Source organism: Schistocerca americana, chromosome 8 (assembly GCF_021461395.2).
Source record: "Schistocerca americana isolate TAMUIC-IGC-003095 chromosome 8, iqSchAmer2.1, whole genome shotgun sequence".
Lineage (NCBI taxonomy): Eukaryota > Metazoa > Arthropoda > Insecta > Orthoptera > Acrididae > Schistocerca > Schistocerca americana.
The window spans coordinates 508,891,691-508,905,720 of NC_060126.1; positions in this window are offsets into that span (position 1 = coordinate 508,891,691).

Sequence of the window (14,030 nt, forward strand, 5' to 3'; positions counted from 1 at the left end):
CCAGATCTACGATTACTGCACACTTCCTCAGCGAAAAATATGGGAACATTTGCACGATGAATGGTGTACTTGTCCACGTTCTTCCGAGTTGCTGTTTCCGTTTTCTGCACGATATTTCGGCGACCACCCCTCACTGCTCTTCAGGTGCTGCCATTTTTCTGTTATGTGTACTCCTTACCTCGATTCCAAACAGACTAAATTGTTGTTGGCACGCCACTGTTTATACACCGAAGAGTCCAAGAAACTGGAACACCTGCCTAATATCGTGTAGGGACCCCGCAACACGACGTGCCATGGACTCGAATAATGCCTGAAATAGTTCTGGACGGATTTGACACCATGAATACTGCAGGGCTGTTCATAAATCCGTAAAAGTACGAGTGGGTGGAGATCTCTTCTGAACAACATGTTGCAAAGCATCCCAGATATGCTCAATAATTTTCATGTCTGGGGAGTTCGTCGGCCAGCGGAAGTGTTAAAACTCAGAAGAGTGTTCCTGGAGCCACTCCGTAGTAATTCTGCACGTGTGGCGTGTCGCATTGTCCTGCTTGAAGTCCGTCGGAATGCACGAAGCACAGGAATGGATGCAGCTAATCAGAGAGGATTCTTACGTTCGTGTCACCTGCCAGAGTCGTATCTAGACGTTTCAGGGGTTCCATATCACTCCAACTGCACACGCCCCACACCTTTACACAGCCTCCACCAGCTTGGACAGTCCCCTGCTGAAATGCAGGGTCCGCGGATTCGTGAGGCTGTCCCCAAACCTGTTCACGTCCGCCAGCTCGATATAATTTGAAGCAACACTCGTCCGACTAGGCAACATGCTTGACGGGCCCAGGAGAGGCGTAAAACTTTGTGTCGTGCAGTTATTAAGGGTACACGAGTGGGACTTCCGCTCCGAAGCCGGCCGCGGTATCCGAGCAGTTCTAGGCGCTTCAGTCCGGAACTGCGCGGTCGCAAGTTCGAATCCTGCCACGGGCATGGATGTGTGTGATGTCCTCAGGTTAGTTAGGTTTAAGTAATTCTAAGTTCTAGGGGACTGATGACCTCAAACGTTAAGTCCCATAGTGCTCAGAGCCATTTGAACCATTTTTTCAGCTCAGAAAGCCCATATCGATCATGTCTCGTTGAATGGTTCGTACGCTGACAGTTGTTGATGGCCCAGCACTGAAATCTGCAGAAATTTGCGGAACAGTTGCACTTCTACCACTAGTCGTCGGTCCCGTTTTTGCAGTCTCTTTTTCCGGCCGCAGCGATGTCGGAGATTTGATGTTTTACCGGGTTCCTGATATTCGTGGTACGCTTGTGAAATGGTCGTACGAGAAATTCCGCACTTCATCGCTACCTCGGAGATGCTGTGTCCCGCCGCTCGTGCGCCGACTAAAACACCAGGTTCAAACTCGCTTAAATCTTGATAACCTGCCATTGTAGCAGCAGTAACCGATCTAACAACTGCGCCAGACACGTGTTGTCTTATAGAGGTGCTGCCGACCACAGCGCCGTATTCTGTTTACATATCTCTGTATTTGAATACACCTGCCTATACCAGTTTCTTTGCTGCTTCAGTGTAGATGACTGTGAGTTCGATTCCCAACTTTCCAATGACCGCACTGGTGCTATTTTGTTTTTCGGAGCCCGCAACGATGCTATGTAAGACGCGTACACTCTCAGCGTTTCCGTGACGGCTTGCGAGATATTAATAAACTGAGTGCCGGTCCCAGTGTTTGTTTAAATTGAAACCTCCGTCCCTGTTTATGAGGTTTACCGACACTTTTATTCCGAAAGACTCCTTGATTATTCTAGCCCAGGAACGTGGCCCTTTTCACCGCGATACTGCTCACTTCGCATTTCATTTCGTGATTACATTCGAGGCAATGCTCCGCGAGAGCTGATCTCCTCGGTTCTCGTAGGCGGGTGTGTCGCTGATATTCCTCGCAACTCCCCTCGGCTCTTGTAATAACTGCCCTTCGCGAGGCGCCGGCCGAGGTGGCCGAGCGGTTCTAGGCGCTACAGTTTGGAACCGCGCGACCGCTACTGTCGCAGGTTCGAATCCTGCCTCGGGCATGGTTGTGTGTGGTGTCCTTAGGTTAATTAGGTTTCCAGAGCCATTTTTTTTAACCTTCGCGAGGCATGCCACATTCGCAATATCGTGCACACGTGGTTTCGCAGATCTAGATAGTCCTTAACTTTGCAAGGAAGACATTTTATCTTCGATGACGGGACCGAAATGTACTGCGTGTCTAGTTTACGAGTCATTCAGAATACTGGGATAGCATACCGTATATAAGCTATTCTTGTCTTTTCTTGCTCTGTCTCAGTCTTTACTTCTTTCTCAGGCGTTCTCGATTTTGACTGTAACGAAGAAGGGACGCCGAGCATTGCCTCGAATACAATCGTGAAATGAAATATTACGAGACCGGGTATCGCGGCACAAACTCCAAGTTTCTTGGACAGCATAGTTAAGCAGTCTGCCTAAATAAAGAGGTCGTAAAACGTAATAAAAAGCGACAGAGGTTTGAGTTTAACCGGAGCTTGCGGTCCAGCACTCAGTTTATTAGGTTCTCGTCGGCCATAAAATCCATCATAGCTGGGCAACACAGGGAGTACGTGCCTTTCATGGAATATCATTGTCGGCTGCGAAAAACAAAACAGCATAAATTTGTGCACAGTGGCAGTTCTGGAGTCGAACTCACAATCCATAGACATCACAAAAATATATCTATGTGTGTGTGTGTGTTCGACATCTCCTCCTAAACCACCAGACCGATTTCAACTGAACTATGTACACATACCCCTCACTGTCAGGCAACAACCGCTGTGGGGGCAAGAACCGCCTACCTATCACAGTTCAAGAGATATGGCGTCAGAAACAATAAGATGCATGAAAAACTGCCTCACTATGCATGACGTATAAATGTATTACTTCTGTGCTACTAACTGTATTCGCAATAAATATCACAGGCAGTATCCACAAATGCCCTTAAACTCACCTTCAAACGTGTATCATGGTACCATACATAGTTCAGGAGAAATGAGGTCATAAACACTGAGTTGCGTGAAAAACTGTCCCATTCTAATGACATTTAAATTTATTACATCTTTTCCACCCACGCTATTCGCAACACATTTTGTACACTGTATCCACATATGCCGCCGAATGTACCTACCAAATTACAACACTTTATGACACGTAGGTTAGGAGGTATGACGTCATGAACACTGGAATAGTGAAAAAAATGCCTCATCATGCATGAAGTTTTAACACATTTATTCTTTCCTACTAAGAACATCCACGCTTGAGCCAGCTTAAGTAAATCTGTGACACCTTGCAGCGCTTTTGACAGCTTTAAGAAACTGTGGAACACAAACGATTGTCAGTGACAACAATAGCCATCTACGGTGCTATGGAGAGGCGAAGCCACAGAGATGTTTAGAAAATCACGCTATAGACACACGGAGCAGCTTTGCCCAGCGTACAGAAATTGTTTGGAATCGTGAGATCATGCTTCTTAATTTGGATGCTGTACTTACACACTCCTGGAAATTGAAATAAGAACACCGTGAATTCATTGTCCCAGGAAGGGGAAACTTTATTGACACATTCCTGGGGTCAGATACATCACATGATCACACTGACAGAACCACAGGCACATAGGCACAGGCAACAGAGCATGCACAATGTCGGCACTAGTACAGTGTATATCCACCTTTCGCAGCAATGCAGGCTGCTATTCTCCCATGGAGACGATCGTAGAGATGCTGGATGTAGTCCTGTGGAACGGCTTGCCATGTCATTTCCACCTGGCGCCTCAGTTAGACCAGCGTTCGTGCTGGACGTGCAGACCGCGTGAGACGACGCTTCATCCAGTCCCAAACATGCTCAATGGGGGACAGATCCGGAGATCTTGCTGGCCAGGGTAGTTGACTTACACCTTCTAGAGCACGTTGGGTGGCACGGGATACATGCGGACGTGCATTGTCCTGTTGGAACAGCAAGTTCCCTTGCCGGTCTAGGAATGGTAGAACGATGGGTTCGATGACGGTTTGGATGTACCGTGCACTATTCAGTGTCCCCTCGACGATCACCAGTGGTGTACGGCCAGTGTAGGAGATCGCTCCCCACACCATGATGCCGGGTGTTGGCCCTGTGTGCCTCGGTCGTATGCAGTCCTGATTGTGGCGCTCACCTGCACGGCGCCAAACACGCATACGACCATCATTGGCACCAAGGCAGAAGCGACTCTCATCGCTGAAGACGACACGTCTCCATTCGTCCCTCCATTCATGCCTGTCGCGACACCACTGGAGGCGGGCTGCACGATGTTGGGGCGTGAGCGGAAGACAGCCTAACGGTGTGCGGGACCGTAGCCCAGCTTCATGGAGACGGTTGCGAATGGTCCTCGCCGATACCCCAGGAGCAACAGTGTCCCTAATTTGCTGGGAAGTGGCGGTGCGGTCCCCTACGGCACTGCGTAGGATCCTACGGTCTTGGCGTGCATCCGTGCGTCGCTGCGGTCCGGTCCCAGGTCGACGGGCACGTGCACCTTCCGCCGACCACTGGCGACAACATCGATGTACTGTGGAGACCTCACGCCCCACGTGTTGAGCAATTCGGCGGTACGTCCACCCGGCCTCCCGCATGCCCACTATACGCCCTCGCTCAAAGTCCGTCAACTGCACATACGGTTCACGTCCACGCTGTCGCGGCATGCTACCAGTGTTAAAGACTGCGATGGAGCTCCGTATGCCACGGCAAACTGGCTGACACTGACGGCGGCGGTGTACAAATGCTGCGCAGCTAGCGCCATTCGACGGCCAACACCGCGGTTCCTGGTGTGTCCGCTGTGCCGTGCGTGTGATCATTGCTTGTACAGCCCTCTCGCAGTGTCCGGAGCAAGTATGGTGGGTCTGACACACCGGTGTCAATGTGTTCTTTTTTCCATTTCCAGGAGTGTACATTTGTACACAAAGCATATTTCTTTGTACAACTGTTTCACAACACCAAAGGTGATTTCACGAATACGTGAAAATGAAATTTTTTCCATACTTCACTACAAACGTAGTTCACTTTTTGTTTTTGTTTCTAACAGAAAATTTTCAAAATAAATACCCGCGTTTATCAGTCAGCTGTTAATAGCGGCGCAATGGCAACAACAGTTGACTGGACTCCAGGCACGGAGCAGAGTCTGCACAGGATACGGTGGCGATGTACAGCGACCAATTTTCGACCAAAGCGCTGGGCAAGTTCATTCGTTTGTTCGGAAGAAGCCAACAGAGTCTGCCACGTTTCGGCCGGTCAGCGATGACAGAATAGAGGAGCACACCTTGCAGACTTTCTCAAACGATTTTGCACAGATTATTCGGTAAAAAATTTCATTTTTGCTTTACTTGTAGCTTTGTATGTCAGATTCATTATGACGTGCCCATCATTTCGCAAATGGTCACAGTTATTGTGATACGAGGGTTGTCCAGAAAGTAAGTTCCGATCGGTCGCGAAATGGAAACCACTGGGAAAATCCGGTAAAGCTTTGCACAGATGTGTTGGGCAGTGCCTCTAGTATGCCCGTCGATCGTGTCGCGTCGCTCTTTTCAGTATTGAGTAAACAGTGAGCACCTAATGATGCGTAGGGAATAGGGTCTCCCGCCATGTATGAGGGCCTAGTTAGAGATTTCGCCTGTGTCATGCAACCCACATACCACAACTGCCGAGCAGCTCCTTCTTCATGCCAATTCTCGGCCGCACACTGCAGGGGCAATGAAGACGCTCCTGCAGCGTTTCCGATGAGAAGTGTTTGACCACCCACAATACAGTCCGTAATTGGCTCCCTTGAGTCCCATCTCTGCTCACAAGAACCTCTGGCTATGAAGACAAAATTCTTCCACAGACAACGAGATGCAGACCAGTGCAGATAACTGGCCGAAAGCACGGGCGGCTGCTTTCTATGGCGAGGATATTGGAAAGTTGGTACAACAATACGACAACACTCAAAGTTGGAGCGGCGACTTTGTAGAGAAGTAGGTGGAAGGTGTATCTAACTGTTGCAAATAAAACGTTTCTGTTTTACACTGTGGTTTCCATTTCGCGAGCGATCGGAACGTACTTTCTGGACAAACCTCGTATTTACGTGGAAGTAAGGCACTGCACGAAATTCGAAAATGTTTTGCATTTGGTGCGTATTACACAACATGTTTCTGTGTATGAAATTTAGCTAACATATCGCATCTTTGAAACTTCCTGGCAGATTAAAACTGTGTGCCTGACCGCGACTCGAACTCGGGACCTTTGCCTTTCGCGGGCAAGTGCTCTAACATCTGAGCTACCGAAGCACGACTCACGCCCGGTACTCACAGCTTTACTTCTGCCAGTATCTCGTCTCCTCTGCAAGGTTCGCAGGAGAGTTTCTGTAAAGTTTGGAAGGTAGGAGACGAGATACTGGCAGAAGTAAAGCTGTGAGTACCGGGCGTGAGTCGTCCTTCGGTAGCTCAGATGGTAGAGCACTTGCCCGCGAAAGGCAAAGCTCCCGAGTTCGAGTCTCAGTCAGGCACACAGTTTTAATCTGCCAGGAAGTTTCATATCAGCTCACACTCCACTGCAGAGTGAAAATCTCATTCTGGATATTGCCTCTTTCTTTGGACTTCGGTGGTGGCCTTTATGTGTCACCATCATTCCATGTTTATTTTGTATGGAGGATGTGCTTTTTCAGAAGCTACGGATCTCACTTTTCCTCGATTCCTCATCAATAAACCAGTTTCAGAATTCTCTCGCAGTTGTATCTGCACAACGTGTTAGCGAGGTGAGACTGTGTAAACACCACCGTGTTTTGACAAAAGACGCAAATTGTAGTACAGCAAAGAAGATAAATGTGCAGGCGTTACCCAAAATTCACCCCCTAGTGACACATCTCTGAAAGTTTCAAATGGTTAACAAGCCAGGCAAAAATAAATCGCTGCATTTTCTGCGAAAACCTTTTTAGATAGTAACCAAAGCAGAGATGAGATTAGATCTTTTTGAATGGTCGCTGTGTGAGTGTGGGCGTGGAGGGGCCCTGCTTAATATTTATAAAAAATGTGAGCGTAGGCTTCAGTTTAAAATGGCGCTTCCCCTCCGGCACTCGGCATTTCCCCTACAGCGCCTGCCCACATCCCCCACTACTACCGCTATCCCACGCGTGCCCTGCCGACTCCGCCCCTACTGGCCACGGTACTCTGTGTGGACTCTACACGTAACGTCAGCACCTGAAGAAGACAGCTGGGTAGGTCGTCGAAATTTTCCGCATAAAACAGCAGCTTGGCAGAACACTCGCGACAACACTGTTAATCAGTCGAAAAAAAAAAAAAAAAAAAAAAAAAGGAAGATTGGGTTTAACGTCCCATCGACGTAGAGGTCATTAGAGAGAGAGAGAGCACAGCTCGGATTGTGTCAAGGATGGAGAAGGAAACTGACCACGTCTTTTCAAAGGAACCATCCTCGCATTTGCCTGGAGGGCTTTAGGAAATTGCGGAAAACCTAAATGTGGATGGCCAGACACGTGTTTGAACGTGAGTCCAGTGTGCCCACCATTGCAGCACATCGCTCGGTATTAATCAGTCACATCGAGAAAACCTGAGACAATGTTTGCATGATTGTCTTCAGCTCTGTTTTTCCCATAGAGAACTTTATACATGACTTTTGTTATTACACGTTCTGTGGAGTAGAACACTTGTCAAGCAAGCTGACAACGCTGAAGAAATGATGAATAGCTGATCCAGTGTCGATATGCAGCAGCAGCTCATTGTTATGGCTTGTTACGTATTTCTCCGCCTTGCAAAACAGTTCTTCAGTAGGATAAGCAGATGGGAAAAAATTGTTTATGATGATAACACTGACCATTTTAAAAAGAGGAGGCTCATTGCAAATAGGTGCAAATACTAAAGTCATTATCAGCATGATAGCTTACAGGGAAAAAACGCTTACCTGGCTATAATCGAGAATCTTAGTCACAGCTGCAGCATTGTTTCATTTATATTTGTCAGTGGCACCCACTTTGGTCAAAGGTGATGAATTCGTTTCTTGCACCACAAAGTTGTAGAACTGTTCAGAGGAGATGTTTTGAAATTATATTTCACCATGAAGATCCCCATAACTGTCTGTGCCAAGCAATGGTTTCTTTCTCTTCAGTCAACTGAAATGCCATTAACGAAAAAACTCTTTCATTTTTTCTCACTGTTGCTTGGAATAGAAAACAGAATACGGAAATTTAAAAAACCGGTGAGAAAGATTTAGAACATGCCGACCCTTTTCAGTTCAAGAATTTTCACCTTTTTCCCTCTCAAGTTAAATTCGTTTCTGCGCCGCAATTACCTGAGTTGACATAACGCTGTAAACTGCAGAATTGATGAAACAGCTAAGAAAAACGAATACTAATTCTTGGGGTTGCAAGTGACTGTTCTGTGCCCTGCAAGAAGTCGAATTTAATGTTATTTGCAAGAAAACAATAGCCAATAGGAACGAACGCGAGAGTAACCATTTTTCCTTCAACCGGATCTTCGACGATAATATGTTTACGAAGAAGGCGTGGTTATGCTCACCCAAACCTAGGTCAACATCTGGTTTCTATTTGCAGTCGAGGCGAATTCTTTATAATCGTTGACATCACGTATTATCATGCTCTTTCTTCCTGTCATGAGTTATCCCTGAATGGGAAGACATAGGTTGTTGTTGTTGTTGTTGTTGTTGTTTGTTGTGGTGTTCAGTCCGAAGACTGGTTTGACACAGCTCCTCGACGCCTCTCTATTGTGTGCAAAGTTCTTCGTCTCTGTAAAACAGTGCCGTGTAAAGTGCTCCCAGTGAAATATACACCCAGTGAAATTTACACTCAGAAAAGGTCGAGGAAGGGTTCATGAATCATCCCGTCATAACTCCGCGACTTGCCCGGCAGATATAGAAGCTGATGTCCCACCTTGTTCCCACACACAACCATAGGGGGAAGCACAAGCGGCCAAAGACACCACTAGCAAGGACATAACAAGCTATGACGAGCCAACGTACACTCACAGGCGACAACATCGGCAAGCCCCTGCACAGCAGTGACAATGCTGATGCTGACCAAGAATCCAACACCGGTACCCAGCTGCAACCGCTCGGTAGCACCACTCCACAGCGTCACTACTGTTCTTTCAAACCGACCCAACTATCGCAGAGGCCTTTTTGGCCTTGGCTCTTTTCTTCCTCTGCCCTTCAAACTGCTACCCTTCCTTCAACTTTCGACCCCATCTGTCTCCAGTTGAGCATGTATTAATGGTTAACCATAACCAGACACACGCGAACATCGCGTCCTGCTTAGTGGAAACTAACCAATATGCAGAGATGGCGGTAGACTTCTGCATTGGCATCATGCCGGTGTGGGAGTGGAGGGGTTCCACCCTATATAAAAAAATGCTCCGCCCTTACGTCGTGTGCTAATGGTGAGGACTGGAGATGCCCGAACAAGAACTGTACTGCCAAGGTTTTTCCAATCCGAAGCGATTAAATTTTTTTAATTTTCTGTCGGACCCAATAATATTTTTTTTTACGTACGACCCTACAATGGAAAACATTACTGCTGAATTATAAACACGGATTTTAAATATCATATGCCTTCTACTCGACAAAGCATACTTTAAAATAAAATATGGTCTATCGCCGTGGATCAGCATACGGCATAAGTAATGTACAAAAGAAGCATTGTCATTCTGGTGAAAAGGCCATTTCGCATGTATACATGGCCAACTACAACTCCACCGACAAAATTTCTGAGGAGGGAACATTTTTCGAGTGTTTCGGCATGAAGGACTCTCATCATCATCGGTGGCTCGTTACAGAGTACTTCCACTTTGTTTGATTTCTTAGCCCTTGTATTGTTATTGCACGGAAAATATTTGCACAACAGTGAAAGTGTCGGCGGTGTGGCCGTGTGTCTTGTTTGCAAACAATCTTGTGCCATTCACTAATGGTACTTGCTTTTGGCAACAGTAAAGCATACGTTTACTGCTTGGTCCAGTTTCCCGGGTTGCTTTTTCCGGCGTTCTCAGTTTTACGTTACGAGTGATACACAACAGTACGGATAGGTTTCCCGATGAACAATCGGCCGATATGCATCTCGTCTATGGGTTCATCAAATACGGCGCTGCAGTCGGCAACGCCTATATGAGGTAAAATGTGTCTGGCACAGTTGTTAGATCGGTTACTGCTGCTACAGTGACAAGTTATCAAGATTTAAGTGAGTTTGAATGTGGTGTTATATTCGTGTACTCTTGATTAATACACGACACAAAGCTTTACACCTCGCCTGGACCCATCAACACCGACGTTGGACTGTTGATGACTGGAAACGTGTTGCCTCGTCGGACGAGTCTCGTTTCAAATTGTATCGAGCGGATTGATGTGTACAGGTATGGAGACAACCTCATGAGTCCATGGACTCTACATGTCAGCAGGAGACTGTTCAAGCTGGTTAACGGCCTTTAATGGTGTGGGGCGTGTGCAGGTGGAGTGATATGGGAGCCCTGATACGCCTAGATACGTCTCTGACAGGTGACACGTACTAAGCATCCTGTCCGATCACCTGCATTCATTCCTGTGCATTGTGCATTTCGATGGACTTATGAAATTCCAGTAGGACAATGTGACACCCCACACGTCCAGAATTGCTACAGAGTAGCTCTAGGAATACTCTTCTGAGTGTAAACACTTCCGCTGGCCACCAAACTTCCAAGATATGAAAATTATTTAGCATATCTGGGATGCTTTGCAACATACTGTTCAGAAGAGGTCTCCAATCCGTTGTACTCTTACTGATTTACGGACAGCCCTGCAGGATTCACGGTGTCAGTTCCCTCCGGCACTACTTCAGACATTAGTCGAATCCATACCACATCGTGTTGCTGCACTTCTGCACATTTGCAGGGATAGTACACGATACTAGGCAGGTGTGCCATTTTCTTTGGCTCTTCAGTGTATTTCTTATTTTGGATAGAAGAGGACACCTTTAGATGTATTTTAGAAAAATAAAGAATCAAAAGGTTGTAGAGATTAGAGAGGGGAATGCACATAGACTGAAACAGGATGCTAGTTGATGCTGTTAACACACACTCTGATGGATGTTGAACAGAAATACATGCACACAGTACAGTTGATCATAGCGATCTGAGCAGGCTAGGACATCAAAGATAAAACTACCCCTCCCAGTAGTACCAAACTCACATTACCACCAAAGATCCCCATCTATGTAATAATCTACGTTGTGGACGGTGAGGTCCCCTCGGGGCACAGAGCCCCCCTACCCCTCCCCGGTTCAGTATGGAGCAGTAGAGGAAGGATGTCATCGATAAAGATAATAGCTGTTGACGTGTTCTTGTGCAGTTGTGCATGACCAAACATTTCGTGGTGGGTGCAAGGAACAACACGAGTGGGCAGCAGATTGTCAGTGAGGAAGCACATCAGCTGCAGTGAAGGTGCCTCCTCACCCACCACCTCCCCCCCCCCCCCCCCGCTCCCCACCCCTCGTTTTTGTTACACAGATGACAATGGCTAACGTATGCAGGAGGTCGTCGGGGACTGCCATAGCGCTATTGCTGGTCGGCATAGAAGAATTTGGGCTGTCGTGGCGAAATGATCGGTTCCGGCTGTGACGAAAGAGGTGGTGCACTATTATGCTTCGCTTCGTGCGGACTTACAGGAGTCAGCTGTTTCCTAGCACCTGTGACAGTTAGGAAGAAGTCGGCTGATAGGTGTGATTTGGATCTGCACCATTGGGTAGCTTGGAGCAGCGAGTGACATGTCTGGAAATAAAATCGTTCTCAACCTGCCCTTCAACAACGACAAAATCGTCCACTGGTTTTACACCTATTTCATTTGGCTGGAATTGTTGCACATCAAGGCTCACCTCGAAATCATTATTAATTTTCTGACTGGCTTTTCCATTGTGACCCGTGCAAAGTGAGTCTTGTCGTCTGGTTGAGCAGCTCATTGTGTTGTCTCTGCTGGTGTATTTCATGGAATCCAGACATGTTTGAAGCAGCAACGTAGCTGGTGAGCAGCTTCCTACGTAATGGTATGTTGAACATGTTGTCTTCACGTTTTGGTACCCAATGTGGTCCAGAATATGGTGGCTTCAGTGCTAGTCTGATTGTATCATTCCACATCATCATATACTTGCATTCTGCTAGAGCCTTAAAAGCACAAAATGATTTGGTGAGCTGTGGGACTAGGGCAGTGGTATTTTTGTTCATGTAATGTGTTGTCTCACTCTCTGGACTTGAGATGGTAGCACTGTAGTTGCTGGTGGTTGTACTCAGGACATGAAATCTGATGGTGGGTTGAACAGTCCACCATATAAAATCTCTGCCAAAGAGACCCAGAGGTCTTCTTTGAATGTGGAACGAGCACCCTATATGACCTGACATAAAGACTCTGTCCACTGGCCCCTGTGACACGTGATTTCTGCCTCGAGTGTTTGATTTGTTTTCCACCAGTTCTTTGGTCTGTGAATGGTAGGCTGTGGTGTGGTAATTTTCAACCCCACAAACATTACACAGTTCAGAGAACGGGCCAGACTAAAAGAGGTGGCCCTAGTAGATAGTGATGGATGCTGGGCATCAGAAGTCTGATATCCACACTTATTCAAAAGCCCTCACCGTCACTTCCACCACCACATCTGGTAAGAGTGTCACATCGACGCCGCGAGTGACACCATCAATTGCAAGTGGTGTGCTGTTCTAGTTTTGTAGTATCTTGTACAATATTGCGGGTCCCGCTGTTAAGCTTTGGTGAGATCAACATAGTTGATGTCAACTGACAGTGCATTCAGTCGAGATAGGTAATCTGCCACCACATTAATTCACACTCCAAATTTTTCTTTCGTTTCCTTAACTGCTTGTTCAATATACAGATTGAATAACATTTGGAATAGGCAACAACCCTGTCTCACTCCCTTCTCAACCACTGCTTCCCTTTCATGCCTCTTGACTCTTATAACTGCCATTTAGTTTCTGTACAAATTGTAAATAGCCTTTCGTTCCCTGTTCAAATGGCTCTGAGCACTATGGGACTTAACTACTGTGGTCATCAGTCCCCTAGAACTTAGAACTACTTAAACCTAACTAACCTAAGGACATCACACACATCCATGCCCGAGGCAGGATTCGAACCTGCAACTTCGTTCCCTGTATTTGACCACTGCCACCTTCAGAATTTGAAAGAGAGTATTCCAGCCAACATTGTCAAAAGCTTTCTCCAAGTCTACAAATGCTACAATTGTAGGTTTGTCTTTCCTTAATCTTTCTTCTAAGATAAGTCCTAGGGTCAGTATTGCCTCACGTGTTCCAACATTTCTACGGAATCCAAACTAATCTTCCATGAGGTCAGCTTCTACCAGTTTTTCCATTTGTCTGTAAAGACTTTGTGTTATTATTTTGAAGCCATGACTTATTATACTGATAGTTCAGTAATTTTCACATCTATCAACACCTGTTTTCTTTGGGATTGGAATTATTATGTTTCTCTCGAAGTCTGAGGGTATTTCACCTGTCTCATACATCTTGCTCACCAGATGGTAGAGTTTTGTCAGCGCTGGCTCTCCCAAGGCTATCAGTAGTTCTAATGGAATGTTGTCTACTCCCAGGGCCTTGTTTCGACTCAGGTCTTTGAGTGCTCTGTCAAACTCTTCATGCAGTATCATATCTCCCATTTCACCTTCCTCTACGTCCTCTTCCATTTGCATAATATTACCCCCCCATGAACCATGGACCTTGCCGTTCGTGGGGAGGCTTGCGTGCCTCAACGATACAGATAGCCGTACCGTAGGTGCAACCACGACGGAGGGGTATCTGTTGAGAGACCAGACAAACGTATGGTTCCTGAAGAGGGGCAGCAGCCTTTTCAGTAGTTGCTGGGGCAACAGTCTGGATGATTGACTGATCTGGCCTTGTAACACTAACCAAAACGGCCTTGCTGTGCTGGTACTGCGAACGGCTGAAAGCAAGGGGAAACTACAGCCGTAATTTATCCCAAG